Below are 17,456 nucleotides of genomic sequence, written 5' to 3' on the forward strand. Positions count from 1 at the left end.
TAAGTAATATCTAATCTTTGCCTAGGATGTAGAGCTATTGCTATTCTAATGCTTGCATGAAAAGTTATATGATGCATGCTCTTCTTGATCTTGTTATCCTTGGTAGTAAGACTATATGATATGATATGTTATATACCTTGTCCGCAAAGGTGAGAGGGCCTTTAATGTGCACAATATGATATGAAAAGAGGAGATGATATGCGAATTTTATATGGAACCGGAAATGGTTCGTGCATGTTATAGTTGCATGCATTATGAATCGTGCCTTTAGCTTGCTTCCTATGTTTAGCTTAGATATTCGCTTACTGAGATTATCGTATCTTACTTTTTAATTTTCAGATTTGTAGGCAATGGCTTATCCACCACCACCTCTTTTTGGTATGGTTATGTCCGTGGAAGTATCGTGGGTTGATATAGTAGATGTCGACCTTGAGATAACTTATAGGCAATATACGACCACCATTTGGGTGAACGAAGGGTTAGAGAGTTATGTTCCTCACAAGTATCTAACCTGGTACCTCATCTTCGATGGCACCCTCATAAGACCTTTCCCTAACTCCGATAGTCCACCGGGTTTTTTGAGTGGCGAGTGGCCGCATGTGGAGTAGGTGGCGATATGAAGATGAAGTCCTTTTTGATGAAAAAGTGATAGTACGAAGAGGGATGGCGCATGAATCATAGGCAACCAACATGCTTGAGGAGTTTTTGGAGGCCCAAACGCAACTTTTTGGGGCATCTTACAATACCGAAGTAGTTACCCAAGCCTATGATGCATATGTAATAAGAAACATATAGTTTGCATGTAAATATAATGCATAGAATGAAGCATAGTATCATTAAAAAGGATGTCTTTCTTTGTTTCCTTACTTATTGAACGATTTAAGTTATTGCTCCCGTTTGCAATATGTTAACAATAATAGAAATGAAAAAGAGGTCTATTATAAGGACGATATACCTAGGACACCATATGTCATTCCCGCAACGTCACAACTTTACGATCCTTAGTTGGTCTCGGTATATGAACAGCATAAGGCCGTAATGCTCTTGGAGGGATTCAAGAGGCCGAGAAACCTAGGGGAGCTCATGCCTCCTATCATGGGCAAAGGGTCGGGTCGGGGACATAACACAGTAGCTCAACACTAAAGACCCCTCAACCCTCGAGAGCCTTCTCTTCCCCTTCATTTAGTCCTTCCTCGCCTGTTCAGCTGCTCACCTCATCCGCACGCCATCTTGGACATGAATGGCTACCCGAGCTTGGCTTTGGTGCAATTCGGTTCCCCGTTTTCTTCGTGAGCGACCTCAAGTCAAGTGTTCTTCTACCTTCACCCCTATTCTGTCCATTCATCGATAGTTTTATGATGGATCATTAAATTTGGAAATGGATCTCTTGAGGAGGAGATTGGGTTGTATGTGAGGGAAGATAAGTTTATTTGGATGATCCATCACTTGATCTATCTTCCTTAGGTCTTGGGTAAGCTGAATCGAAGGTCTGATCATTTTAATTATCATTGATTTGAGGTGAATTCGAGTTGGATGGCAATGGGTGCTTGGACGTGGGCCATAGGATGGAGTGACGATTGGAGCATATTCCAAGGTCACTTGGAGTTCCGTTTTCTCAAGCTAATGACCTAAGGTAAGTGGATTATCTACCCTTCCTCCTAGGCTAGCTATTCGTCCCTTGATTGGGCACGAAGACGCCATTTGATTTTGGGTGTTTAGAATCAAAGATTGTTTTACATGTGGGGCTGAACTTGTTTGGATGTATAATCCGTTGCTTGAATTGGAGTCTGTAGGTAGTGGGTAAGCTGTTCTCGATGGGCTGATCGTGTTGATTAAAGTTGAATTGGCATGAATTGGTAATGTCGTGCATGTGGCTTTCTATCGTGGGGCTTGAGTGGGCAAGAATGATGTCTTGGGCTGTGGGCATTCGGTTTGAAGCCATGTGGCCGTGTGGTGTGCTTGGTGCCGAGTGGTTTTGGGTGGTGAAGTTGTGGTATCGATTTGCATTCCATTTAAATATCCAAGCATGCATGTGGTTGATTGTCTTGTTCTGATGAGTTCTGAATTGATGGTGCATGATTGGATGGTTGGTGGGTCAGCATATAAATCTGACTAAAGAACTGAGGTTCCCATCAGCATGTGTCCCGACGAGGATGTTTGATATCCGCCTGTATCCAGATAATACCCCGTGGGAGCTTGAGTGAAAATCAAAAAGTGCACTACCTGTGTCCCATTGGAATGGAATGCCTAAAGCTTGTGTCCCTCAGAAGCCTTGAAGTTGGGGAGAAATTGAGGCATGTCTCCTTCATGATTCCCATGGTTGGTGTCCCATGAACAAAAAACTGAGGTGCTTATCCCTCGGAATCGAGGCATGTATCCCTCGAAATAAAATGAGGCATGTCTCTCTCAAATAACCATGGCCTGTATCCTATGGAATGGTTTTGAAGTGGAAACGGAAAGCTAAATGAATCATGTGCGTGCTCATGCACGTGAGCATCACACTACACAATGCGTGGAGTCATTGTCGAGTCCCATTCATGCCTGTGATTGTTTGATTGCAATTATTGCCGAGTCCCGCTTGGTTGGGAAAAAAATAAGTAGTTTCGTTGATAGGTTAGATGCTTTACTTGCTAAGCATTCGCTCACCCCTTGTGGTTCAACACTTTTAAGCTAACTAGGTTCGTATGGCTGCGGATGAAAGTAATAATCTCATAGCATGCCGATGGCGAGGTGGATAGTACTCGAAGTAGTCTTCCTTTCTAATTCTCCCGGTGCATTCTATGAATTAGTCTTAATACAAGATAATGTAGTTAGCCGGCATCTATATTTATATATAATCATATGTTTTTGCCCTATGTGATTGATGTGTGCTATATAATGAATGTTATACATGTAGTGAGTCCTACTAAGGCTATACCCTATTAGCCGTGCATGCCATTTTCTGTTTATGCATGCACTTGTGATTGTATGGCCGTTGTTTATTTTAAGTTTCTTAAACTTTTGCATGTGCCTTCTAATACTATATAATCTAAGATTAAATTAGAGTTCGTAATTAGTGTCGGACGAAACTATGAGACGTCGGAGCTCCGACCGAAGTAAGGAGGGAAGGCCTCTTACATCTTTGCTAGATGTTGCTCCGAAGCTAGACTGTCCATACATTCTTTTCTACGAACATTAGCAGGCTTTTCCGAAATGGACTCTGTCCTTGCTGTCAAATCACCATTCACTCTGACATAGACGACAAAAGCTGTTTCTCACTCTGACGAATTTCAGTTCTTCTGATGTGCTGTTTCCGGCTGTCAGCAACTACAATTAACCACTTTAAATAACATTTTCAAATGATCATTATGCAAACATCGTCGATGACTTGATATTCTCTTCTGTGATGTGGAAATCATCACAAGCCGATTATCAACAGTTCATAATATGACGAATATTATGTAGTCCTTAATAATTACCACGAACATAAGCACTTATTATAGTAGATATTATTCTAAGGATAATTTGGTGTTCATCAAAATGTCCAGGAATATTTTTTCAATAGCCTCCCTTTTTTTTGGTGATGACAAAACTACTCTATGTCATAAAAAAACTTTGTATAGAAGTTTGCGAGTAAAGTAAATATTTGCATATCCGCATGAGCGATGACTTATCAGACAAGCATACTTAAGTTGATTTTAGAATCTCCAAATGATTTTCAATGTACTAGGAGATAAAGCCTAGCAGATCTTGGGTGATTGAATCAATCTGCTATATATTTCTAGATTAAAAGCTCTTCTGATGACTTTGGAGAGATGATGAATAAGATAAATAATAAAACCATCGGTAAGATAAGCTTTGAGAGACTGCATGTTAGCAATTTGAGTAATTTATCAAAATGCGCAAGTTTAGTTGTTGCTCCCCTGTTTTATTGCAATCATCTCAAACTACCCAAGATATTACCCATATACGGATTATCAACACATTTGAACTTTCCTCTCCAGTTGATCATGCAAGTATCACTAATGTGTGACGGGTAGTCATACGAATGCACAGACAATAATTTAACAAATAATAAACCAAATTGATAAATAAATTGCAAGAAAAGGGGCAAAAACCTTAATGCATTATGTAAGCAAAACCAGAGCTTTATTATCATTCATTGCACCGAGTGCTTTGCAAAATATCAAGAAAGGGCAAAAAAATGCAGGCATTTTCTAAACATGATTTCTGAATACAATGTCTATCATTTTTTTCCGGTTTTTCTTGTTTATAAAATGACATTGTTAAATTCAAACTCTATGACTATATGAATTCTAAACTAACATACAATAATGAATTTGAATGAAATATGACATGGTTAAATTCAAACTCTATGACTATATGAATTCTAAACTAACATACAATATAAGTGACATATATACTATGCTACAATTAAATTGAATGCAACCTATATGCAATTCTAATGCAATGAAGTAGGATCGGTTGTAAATGAATCCTATTATTTAACTATGTGATAAATTTTTTGTGTGTGTGTGGTTTTTTTTTTCATAAATGAAAGACTTGACTTTAAGAAACTAAACATGACTCATATTTTAAGAAAGATGATGACTTAAAGACCCATTGTTAATTATTTTTGGTATTTTCTTTGTATAAGAATAAATTATATGTAGTGCATGAGGATCAATTATTAATCTACATCACATGACTTAATTGAAATGCTAGCATTAAGTTATGCGACTTACTAAATGACGTGCGATATGTAGCATGCATATTATGTCTTTTTGTCATTTTTTGAAGGTAAATTAGGAAACTATCTGAAGTATATATGACCTAATTTATTTCTTTGTTGTTTACTATTATTTTTATACAATTATTAGTTGAGTTTATTTCTTTTTCTCTCATTTTCAATATTTTCATCTTTTACAACAATTAAGGGCTAAAGAAGTATTTTCTCTGAGAAAGAGATGAAATTACCTAAAACCCCTTAAAAGTCATGTGCATTGCACATGCTAACAAAAAAGAATGACTAAAGACGGTAATACAATGACAATTCAGGGCATTTGCGCATGTGAATGAAATTTTACTTTGACCCCCCAAAAAATAGTGCCGGAGTTAGCGTGTACTACCCCAAAGTTCATAGGAGTTTTGGGTAATTTCCCTTAAGTAAATTAGCCAATTATCTTAAGTTGCAATTAACAGTGCCGATGCTTGGTAATTACCACCTTTTATGGTTTCAAGCAACAAGAATCAAATAATTATGTAGTGTACGTGCTAAAGTTGGCAAAAAATCTGCCACCCAAAAACCAAAAGAGATAAGTATTTAGAACTTAGAAAACATGTGAATCTATTGCATCTAGATTTGAATCGAGCTCTATTTGTATGATTGCAAATGGAAGCTTGAATAGCCTTTTTAAACAATCCCAGCTGACCCAAATTTTATCTTTTGATCTTCCCACGAGATACAATTTTCTCAGGTTCGTTCTAAAAAAATGGATCCTCAAGCATCACCTTTTGCTATGTTCGCAACAGATGCGGTTGCCGTCATACTTCAAAGGAACACTTGTGAGCCCTTTGATCTCAACGTCGCATATGTCGGAGAGGAGGTGCCAAACGACCAATCGAGGATGCTTTCCAAAGGGCTATCTGAGGACGAAGGCAGCGACCCAGCTCAATCAGATGCGGTTGTAGAGGTATGATTAAGCTCCTTTCATAGTTTATTATCGATAATTCCTTTGAAGATGTAATGAAGGTAGGAATATCATCTCTTGCATGCATTCCAAAACCCTGACCATCAAAACAAATGGGCAGCCGACTAAGAATGCACCAGCCGAGGAGGCTCCAGAAGCGACGCCGGTTGAAGAATCTAATTTTGCATGTCAACGTCGATAACTACAACGTCGACACAACAAAGAGAACGGCCAAATAAAAGACCACGTCGGGCTCAACCAGGGGAGGGTCCAAGCAATGTCCTGTCAGGATTAAACCTCTCTGAATCGACAATCGGTAGTGCCATCGTATCCAGTGACATACGTTCAAACTCTGCAGAGAGAGATCCACAGGGTTTCCATGGACAGGGACAAAACGAGGGACGCGATGATGAGAACCCGATCTGCAGTGGGCGATCTACAGTCACAGCTAGTGCAACTTGGGAAGGAGAGAGACGCCCATCGGACGGAGAATGATGCCCTCCGGAGGGAATCTGAGGAGCTTCGAAGAAATAGATCCTCGGATCCGAACTCCACAAATCCTTCCTAGTGCAATGATATTATAGTACTAGATATTTTCTTCCTTCTCTTTTTGTACCGAACGTTCTCTTCCATCTACATTTTTCCCCTCATCAAAGGTAGATGTTATTTCTATGAATTTCAAGCTCGTAAAAATTCCGCTACTGATGGGACCTTGTCCATCAAAATTACATTTACACATTACAATCTTATAAAAAGTAAAAGCGGGAAAGAAAAATTGAGACACAATATTTATCTTGGTTCACCTTAAAATAAGGTTACATCCAGCAGATGATTTCGCTATAATTATCACCTCGCACTTCTCTATTATAGCTCTCAATTATCAAAGAAAGTGATTGTATATAGGCGGCAAAGTAGCTAGTCATGGGACTTCCGTGGGGATAAGTACACCATGAGTGCCATAACTTGTGTACGGCGTTCACTTTGTTGATAGCTAGAGATTTCACCTAGAGGGGGGTGAATAGGTGATAAATTGTGATTTTAAGATTTTATTGTGGAATTTAGATTACACAAAAAAAAGCCATGGATGATCAAATAATTCAATTAATGCGGGATATGTAATAGGATCGATGCGCGCTGTTCGTGTGCAGGTTAGCTATCACAAAATATTTAGAATGATTAGAGTAAGAGATAAGGAAAACTCCACGGGTGGGGTACGCCCTTCTTGGATTCCACTAGTAATAATCGGTGTATCCTTGATACGCGACTTCAAACCTAGCGCTCAACACTCGTGTGTACACCTCCTCACAATTACAATGGATGGATCAAAAAGTGTGTTGGTGATGGAATACACTCTATCTAGGAATTATGAACACTTTTCCTCTTTACGATCTCTTGTTTCCCTTCGTCTTTGAGATGTCTTTTATACTCTTCCGCCTCCAATCTAGTGTTTAGGCATCCGAGATTTCTCCAAATCTACCCTTTTGGACAGATGTTTGCCAAATGAAGATCTCCTGCCGTTGGGGATCGCTAAGAAAAGTCTTCCCGCTTGGATCAAATCGCCTATACAATTATGATCCCGGTTTCATAGATGGTTTCTTCCATTTGGAAGTCTTTGTTTGTCTTCTTGGTTCTGCATCCTTGATTGATCTTGTCACCAAGAATCTTCAGAATGATCCAACTCGATGGCGTCCGTTGATATGCATTAATTAAGCTCAATTTGTATTTCTCTTGAAGTTCTGATTACTACTCGTGAAGACTCCTCTCAGAGCTTGAGCGTCATTCCAACGTCTGAGCTATCCCCGTTCATCGTCTGACCTCGAATTAGCGTCTAAGACTCTCAGAAACAACATCTGAACCAAATCCTTTTGCCAGATTCAATCCCGTGCATCCCCGCACCAAGGAATAATCTGCAAAACAAGTAAATCGGGCATTATCTCAAAACACAAGAGTACTTGGATTGTTTTGTCAACTTCAAAACTATCTAGGGATTTTTCTCAACACACTTGAGTGCCATAACTTTCAAAATGTTCACTTAAGTGCTATGACTTTAAAAAATCATTCACTTGAGTGCCACATCGGAGCAAAATCGTTTACTTGGATGCTACAGCAAATTTTTCGGTATGCCACGTCAACTTTTCGGCGAGCCACGTCAGCTTTCCGACCAGCCACGTCAGCTTTTCTAGCGTCTACGTCAATATGGCACTCAAGTGGACGATTTTTTAAAGTTATGACACTTAAGTTAACGTTTTGAAAGTTATGGCACTCAAGTAATTGCCGTACAAAAGTTATGGCACTTCTAGTGTACTTTTCTCGACTTCTGTGTTTTCTTATCGATGGAAAGTATGAACCACACCTCATCATATACTGCCAATATATGGAGACCAAATTCCCTATCTCCCTCACACCCTTGCTCTTTCTTATGGTTGCACCTCAAATATTTACGAGCGAGCTTTCTGAACTTTTCTGGAAGTCATCTCTCATGCCACAACCTTCTTATTGGAAGATAGTTTATGTTGTCAGAGAGACCATGTCAATTTCAAATGTATATCCATCTTTCTCTTGCCATATCAGCAGATTTACCCAAAAACCTTGTAATTTTTTAATATGGACTAATATGATTTATTTGCTACGAAGTTGTTTTAGATATAAGGATGATTCTACTATTTCATTTTCAAGAGAGTTTTTTAATCTCTAGATTTCTGGAGGAGTAGGTAAGTGTCAAATGCAGACGGATCCAGGAGATGGTAATGAACGACAATGGGTCTGGTAGGCGAGCTTTGGCAACGAGTCTTGGCAGTGAGAGACAACACGGTGATAGTGGTGATGGACAATGCTTGCTGCTCAGTTAGAAGGAGAAAGAAGAAGAAGAAGAAGAAGAAGAAGGAAAAGGTCAAGGAAAGAAAAAGAGAAGAAAAAAGGGAACCAAATGTGGTAGTTCACGCCCTATCTTTTGGCCCGATCAATATCAATAGGGCACTCCACATAAAAGAAATATACTATTTGTGAGATTTTGTGAAATCACTGCCAACTGTCCCAAAAGTTTAATCTATTTAATGAATGTGTGGTTTAATATTTGATTACTCTAACACTCCTTTGCATAGTACTAAACGTGAGAATATTTCATTGAGAAGGCAAATTGATGTTTGGAAAGATTTGAACTCATGACCTTCTCCTATGATACAATATGAGATTTTGTAGGGGACATGTCAACTGTTCTAATGTCATACCCCAAGGGAACATAAAGAATAACCCTTGCTAGTTCCAAAACTGTCTCCCAAGTTAAGTTTTCGTGTAAAAAGTTGGACGTCCGACTAAGTTAGAGCCTATCAAAGGGCATATTCTCCCAATTACCTTAGAGGACATGGTACGAATTAAAATCTTCAACTAGTGATTCAAAAATCGTTCACTTGAGTGCCATGTTGACGTGGCAGTTGGAAAAGCTGACGTGGCATGCCAAAAAAGTTACCGTAGCACGTCGAAAAGGGGACATGGCACGCCGAAAAAGTTACTGTCGCATTCACGTGAACGATTTTGCTCCAACGTACCACTCAAGTGAATGATTTTTGAAAGTTATGATACTTAAGTGAACGTTTTAAAAGTTATGGCACTCAAGTAAACGCCGTACACAAGTTATGGCACTTCTAGTGTACTTTTCCGCTTAGGGTAAGTGCACCAATTCGATGTAAATTTCATAAGTTGTCGTTTCGCACTTGTCAAATCTTAAAACTTTGTAGCAGAGGAATTAGTATGCCTAAAAGACTATAAAGAATAGTTTCTCAAAGAAAAAGTGGAACAACTTTATAGAGAAAGTCTATCCGTGCCAAAATTTGATAGTTTAGAATAACAAGTCACAAACTTCTAAAATTTGTTGCTAAATGTACAATAACTACCAAGATAAGTACACTATAAGTATTGTAACTATCATTCAGTGCTCACTTAAGTGCCATAAGCTTTTTCTTCAATTATTTGTGTGTTAAAGTAAAAAAAAATTCACTTGAGTGCACAATAATTCGTTATGTGTGACTTTTTAAATAAAATTTTGAGTTCGAAATGAATTTAATATCCAAAGTGAAAAGTGAAGGAAACGACGTGGCAAATGGAACTGAAAACGACGACTTTCCTCCCTCTCTCTCTCTCTCTCTCTCTCTCTCTCTCTCTCATGCAAAAAGACACACAATCCAATCAATTATAACAAGGAAATGAAAACTGAAGGAGAAGGGAATGAACAAAAACCTCAAATTGGCTGAGGGCTGGGAAGCTTTGTATGGACTTGTAGTAATCGACGATGCAATCAACCATCTTGTGCGTATCCTCGCTTAGTTGCTCTGTATCCATTGGCTTTAGCCCTTCCTCCCTGCATTTTGCAACAACCAAAGCAAAGATACAAAGGATTGAATCACATATGCATACTCTTCATCGCGCTAACGAAATCAAAACGCGCGAACTCCTGGGTATGTCGTAAGAATTGCGATCGTGACTTGCACGAACGTGAGCCTCTTCACCTGCTCTTGCTCTCCGTTGCAAATTCCAGAAGGTAATTTTCGCCCAATTTCTCAAAGGGATTTGTGTTTGAAGAGCACGCCTAATTTTGCCCCGATTCGTAGATTTGGGCAAATAAATGGGCCTAACGACATCATCTGCACACTCACTGTTGGAAAATAATTTTGGGAATGGGATGAAATAGAATTAGATTTTGAGGCGTGATAACACCCTCTTTAAGGTTTTATTTGCTCTACAACGTTACTAAAAATTTTTGGAACCCGGGATACTAAAAAGTCTCAATGAGAATAGCAAACAACAATTCTGATATTTCTCCAGGATCTTTCAAAGGAAATAATTGGAGAAGAAGGTTGGGTTTCTTTAAGAAAAACAAAATTGAATGCTTTGAAAAATTGAATCTGAAAATTAACAGAATTGCTCAATATATAATAGTCAAAAGAAGACAACTTTTCGTGTTTCAAAAACTGTAATTCGGACACAACTTTTCGTGTGTGAATAACATTTAATTTGGACGCATCTCTTCGTGTCCGAAGAAAAGTTAATTCGGATGCACCTCTTTGCGTCCTAAGAATTGTTAATTTAGACACATCTATTCATTGTCCAAAAGAATTGTTATGTTTGAAAAGCTACAACCATTGGACAAGATTAACAAATTAAAATTTGAAAATAAATTTAATACATGAATAGTCACATTGTTTTATTAGGACTCAACAGTTTATTTTCTTATTTGTATTATAATTTCGAAATAAAAAATAATTTCCAAATGGTGCCAATTCAAACTATTATCGAACACGAGTATAGTGGCATTTAATCCACTTGCCCATTTCTTTATTTTGAAAGATTATAGTCACATTCTAACTAATAAAGAGACTTGCAATCTTCCTTTCATCCTATGTGGGATTGAAAAGGGCACATTTTGTTTGTTTTGCAAACAAATTTCAACACTCACTTTTGGCGACTCATGTCAGACCATCATGTAAGAGCGATTAAATTCAAGTTATTAATCGGAAAGGAAAATAAAGAGAAATAAAAATTAGTAATAAAGAAGAAAACTTGAGAATATGTAAACTATCAGGAAAGAGTTGGTAATTTTATGAAAACGACGGTGAGTCACTAGCATTTTACCTAAAGGTCAGATGACCGGCATATAATATATCTTTTCTTTTTTTTCTTTTTTTTTTTTGCCGACATTTAGCCCACGGCCATACCCACGTACTCTCAGATCTAAGGTGTGACCTCAATTTTGAGGCCACAACGACTTCGGATCTGAAGCCGCAAACTCTAGTCCGAGGTCCATATGAGGTCATGACAACCTCGAATATCAAACAACACACATTATGTCATTATAGGAAGGGAGGGAGAGAGAGAAGAGGACAAATGTGGGCGGTTGAAGCGTCGATGATCGGTGGCAGACGAGTTTGGTGGTGGTGGTCAAGCGGCGGCGGCTACGAGCAGCAAGCACATCTAGTGACATCGTTCAAGTTCGAGTTGTGTGTTATCGAGAGTGTTCCATAAGAGGAGAGTAAGGGATATGACAAATTAAAGCCACATAAATACTAGTGTGGCGTGGCCAATCTAAAGGCAAGGCGACAGAAAATTGCATCCACGTTAGTTAACGGCGTTAGATTTTTTTATGAAAGGACATTGACTGGATTTTTTTAAGGTTCATGGACTAGTCTGAACCCAAAAAAAAAAAAAATCCATTCAATGGCTACTTTGAATATTGAGAAAAATTTCGAGGACTGCTGGTGTCGTTATACTTTTCTCTTTCATTAGTTCTCGTGAATCTTTTCGTGTGTAATTGAGGATACATTTGAGAGCCGTGTGATTCGAGTAATTGTAAATTTTAACAGTTTTATTTACAGCGGACAACTTGTCAATCTCTGCTCGTGAAGTAGGTAACTCGTCAAACCATACGAAATTTCACGTTAGGTTTACTTTTCCGTTCGTAGTGTTTGTCCGGGCCTCCCTGGTTCCCGTAACTAGATTGAAGTAATTATTTCTCAAGAACAGAAAAGACAAGAATATGGATTTCTTTCCTTTTTTGTATTTATTATCCAATAGAAGCAGCATAGATGGGTGGTAAACAACTTTTATGGAATAGTAAAATCAGTGATTTCGTTCCTGTAATTCGATGATTTTTTTAGCAAAATAAAAAAGACAACAATTATTGACTTTCCAATTTTGCCCTATCAAAAATTGGAGGTTGTGGATAGAATGTCACGAATATACTTCCTTTTATATTCTATTATACACTAATAGAGGAACAATCCACTATAGTTAACCGGGTCCATTTATGTCCGTATATATTACCATTTACGGTCAGTCGATTAAACTCTGAACTTGGAAAAGGCCATGACAAATTCAAGCTATATTACCATAGCAAGGAATACAACATTGGGTATAGATGGTGACTACTTGTTCGTGCTAATTGGGTAGGAAGTTATTTGGAGAATTGTGTCATATAAGCACGTTTGGTATGATGGCAAATGCGTTGCATCTACAACAACCAAGCATGGGAAGAAATCTTGAATTTACAAAGGAAAAAAAGGTTATTAAAATGGAAACCTATAGAAAAACTCAAAGGCCAAGCGGAGTGAAAAAAAAAGAAAGCAAGTAAACAGAAAGTGTATCCACGTCAGTTAACGGCGTTAGATTTATTTATGGAAGAACATGGAGGGGATTTTTGAAGGTGCATGGACTCGATTGAACAAATAAATTATTCAATGGATTCATTTTTGTATTCGGAACAAATTCAAGGATTACTGTGGTTACCCTCTTCTCTTTCGTATTTATCGTGACTTTATTCGATATAATTCAGGAAACATTTGAGAGTGGTGTGATTCACGTAATTATCATCTCTATAATTTTATTAACAGTCAAATCACTCAAATTTTCATGTTAGGTTTACTTTTCCACTCTTAATTTCTCAATTGTTTTGTTTGCGTTTGTCCAAGCTTCCCTAGTGCCCGTAACTATATGTTGAAGTTATGTATGCAGATCTGGCAATCACAGATGCATTACTATGCAGGCGGAAGCAATTTCCTTGTAATTTTTTCTCATATATACTTACTAATTTCTCTACAGCACAACAAGAAAAAAAAATATTTCCTTCCATTTTTCTATTTGTTATCCAATAATGGATTGGCAACCAACTTTCATGGAAATTAAGATCTAAGATTTGATTCCCACAATTTCCATAATTCCATTATTTTTTAGCAAAATAAAAAAGACACTAATTATTGACTTTCTAATTTTGCCGGATCGAAAAATGGAGGTTGTGGAAAGAAGATATTTGTATGGTATGTTGCATCTATACTTGCTTTTATTTTCTATTATAAACTTCTAGGGGAACAATCTTCTTTTAGTAAACCAGATCAATTCAGACATACTTTCGTTTAGGTCAGTCCATTAAAATCTAAACTTGGTAACACCATGATAAGTTCAAGCTATATTACCAAAATTGGAAATACAAACATTTTTGCAAATATTATCACATTGGACATAGGTGGTATCTCCTACTCCCCTCTCTAATTGGCAGGAAGTTATTTACTATTTCAGGCAAAATTGGAAAGTCATATTTGGTGAGTTGGTGCTTTTTAAAGGAATTGGGCCATACAGTATAAAAATGGATTTTCTTAAGGTTCCCATTTTGAAAAATAAAATAAAAAATCCCTCTGTAGATTCAACATTTCTTCCCTTACTTGGTTGTTTTAGAAGCGAAGTGCTTGCCATCATACCAAACATTTTCATATGACACAATTGAAGCAAATCCGACAAGAAGCTGCTAATATAGAAGTGAACTGTGCAGATAAAAACATCACAAATTGTTGAATTACTATCTATCTTGACAAGGAAAATGTGTTGTCTCAATAACTTCTTTACCCAATTAGCAAGGAGAGTTGGAATTACCGTCTATGTCCAATGTGATAATATTGCAAAAAGACAAAATTCCAAATAAAGATCTGAAATAGACTTTGTTTCAAATATGGGCCCAAATTATCATCATTTTCTCAAATAAGAATCGGAGCAAGACTTTGTCTCAAACAATGGCTTGAAATGGCCATATTGGTCTTAAAACAAGACTTGACCTCACTAGCTAGTCAAAGGTATTTTTGTCTTTTACTTTTTTCTTTTATTTGCTTTTTCCTTTTTATGTTTTTTAAAAAAATTAAAAAGCTCAAAGTTAAAAAAAAAAAAAATTACAGCATGTGGCCGCCACCCCACCGACGATGCGCCTCTAGTCGATGCGGTCATCCGCTCTCGCCGAGGCACCACCCATTGCCGATGGCCCACCAATGATAGGGCAACAACCATAGACGGAAGTGAAGCCTCTCGCCTAGATTTGTTTCTTTAATTTTTAGTTTGTTTTTCATTTTTTAATTTACTCTAACTAAAGATTAGGTTAAATTTGTCTTTTGACGAAAATGCCCAAGATCGGCCATAATATTTAGTGGGCCAACGAAGTGAGGCCCTTATTTGAAACAATCATGGCACACTTCGGGCCTTTATATGAAATTGTCAAGTCATTTCAGCTCCTTATTTGAAACAAGATCCACTTCGGACTCTTATTTCAAAAAATGATGGAATTTCATGCCGTTATTTGAAATTTTGAAGTTATCATGGGTTTACCAAATTTAGATTTTAATAGGCTGGCTCTAAACATAAGTGTATTTGTATATCAATTGACCTGGTTTACCACGGAAGATTGTTCCACTATTAGTGTATAATAGAAAATAAATGGAATTGTATATGTAACATGCCATACCAATATCTTCTTTCTACAACCTCCATTTTTTGATACCGCAAAATTGGAAAGTCAATAATTGGTGTCTCTTTTATTTAGCTAAGAAATCAACGAATTATGAAAATTACAGAAATCAAATCCTAGATCTTACCATGCTGAAAAATAGGAAAAAAAGGAAAGAAATCCATATTCATGTTTTTAGTGTAGTCGAGAAATAATTAAATAGATTTGAGAGAACCCTACTAGAAAATGGAAAGGAGGGTGCGTGTGTCTAGAAGTGGGTTAAGGCAACAATATCGACAAAAAGACTTTCTGGTCACCTAATTTCCAAATAATATGTCGGTGACTTATCAATATTCTTATGGAAGTACTAATCTTTTTTATAGTTTACATATTATCAAATTTTCTTCTTTCTTATTAATCTTTATTTGTCTTTCCAATCAAAACTTAAATTTAGTTGCTCGTACATGATTTCATCTATGATCATTTCAGTATCTTAATAATTTCTTCAATTGTATTATGAAATGACAGGGTTATAATGTTGCTCACTAATTTTTTTTTTTTTTTTAATTCCATAAACTATCATTGTTGGTTTACCAACTTATCATGTTGCTTACCAATGCTTTATTCTTTGTTTTGGTGGCATAGGAAAAAAGACATTAACCATGGAAAGATTGGGCATTAAATGAGGGAGAACTATCACATTCCCCTCCAAATAGAGATAGTTATCGGGATAAGAACACCACAAGTGTCATAACTTTCGTGCGTCGCTTACTTGATTGTCATGATTTTTTTTTTTTTTTGCCACTTTAGTGTCACGTTGATTAAAAAGCGTTCGCTTAAGTGTCATCGGCAATTTGTCTGATCTGAAATCCGACGTGGCATTAATTTGATATAAACTGTTCCACATTGCCTGCGAGCAAAATGAAGTTAGCAAACAAAAGTGTAGCGACGTGGCTTAGCCCATCTGTTTTGCCCCAAATTAACAAATTTGGGAATTTAGGTTCGTCCTTCAAACCTTAATCTCGATTTGAGGAATTAGGGCAAAATTACTTTCTAAAATCTGCAATGGAGAGTAGGAGCAGGAGAAGCGGCTCATTGTCATATGAAACACGATGGCATTGCTCAGTACATACCCAGGAATTTTTCATATGAAAATAGGCGTGAAATATTATGAGACATATTTTTCATATCTTAGGTAGAAACTCTCGAAGAAAGAAGAGAGAGATTATTCTAACCATGTAGAAAACATATGAGCTTTATATGTATACATTGCCGGTTCGGTGGAACCGCCAGTTTCGGTTCGGGAACCGGAACCGGAACCGGCCGTGTATACTTCCGGTTTCGGTTCCGCTTCCGAACCGGCGGTTCATTCCGATTCCTTTTTTAATATTAATTTTTAAAATAATAAATAATGAAATAAGCATAATAAATTATAAATTATAAAATACAATTAAATTGTACATTGTAATAAAATATGGGGAAAAAAAAAGAGGAGGAATGGGCTTGAACTTAATGAATTATCATTAAGCTCCTACATATCTTCTTGGGGATAGAAGAATCAAAGCCTATGTAGTTCTTTTACCTTTGAGAACCCCAACTTACCTCATCGTCAATCATCGCTACCCGTTGTGGTACACGTGGCAATGGTATCTCCAACATCATCGCTAAAAAATTCGTGTTCACGATCTAACTCTTGGTGTCGATATTTCGCCATCGTCCAATCGCCGACATAAGCTTGAACTTCCACGCAGTCCGGGCTTAATCTTGAACGGCTACAGTCCAAAATTAATCCTCCAGCACTAAATGCTTGTTCAACTACAACTGTTGAAGAAGGGGTTGCTAATATCCGACGAGCGATGAGGGCGAGAACCGGATAATCGATCCATATGCCATTGAAGATAGATTAGTATTGATATTTTAGTGTTTGAAGGTCTGTGATGAAGAGAAACTTTCATACATCATGGAAGCTCAACAAGAAGAAAGCATGCTCGCTCCCATACACACCGAGTCCCCACTTTCCCTTGCATCACCCCCGGAGTTACGAAAATCTACTGCATCTAAAATAGACTATCTCTATGAGGTAGCCTTTTCTGAAGACAGCAAAATTTCTGAAACCCATCTTCCTTTAATCAATCCATATTCAGCTTTTGCTAAACCCACTTCCTTTTCTCCAATCCGCTCCATCAAACACCTTATCGGACACACTCCTCGCTCTGTCAAGGAGTATGTTCGATCCTCCAAGTTTGACCCGAGCGATCATATTCTAGCTACACAACAAGAACAGTTTGTTACACTCCAAATTCCTCCCGAATTCCCACTCCAGTGGATCCAACAAGGGTTCACCCATCTTCATTTTGGAGCCATCCGACTTGCTCTTTCCTTTCATGGCCGTAAAGGTCTCCTTCCTGTAGCCAGAATTGCCCTTTTGGACACACGGTTTTTAGACTACCAGCATGCATGTATTGGCACAATCCAGACCACTTTAAATGTTGGGACCGTCTTTGTCACTCTGTTTCCAAATTTTAACATGGCACTTG

This window comes from Rhodamnia argentea, chromosome 10 (genome assembly GCF_020921035.1).
Source record: "Rhodamnia argentea isolate NSW1041297 chromosome 10, ASM2092103v1, whole genome shotgun sequence".
Lineage (NCBI taxonomy): Eukaryota > Viridiplantae > Streptophyta > Magnoliopsida > Myrtales > Myrtaceae > Rhodamnia > Rhodamnia argentea.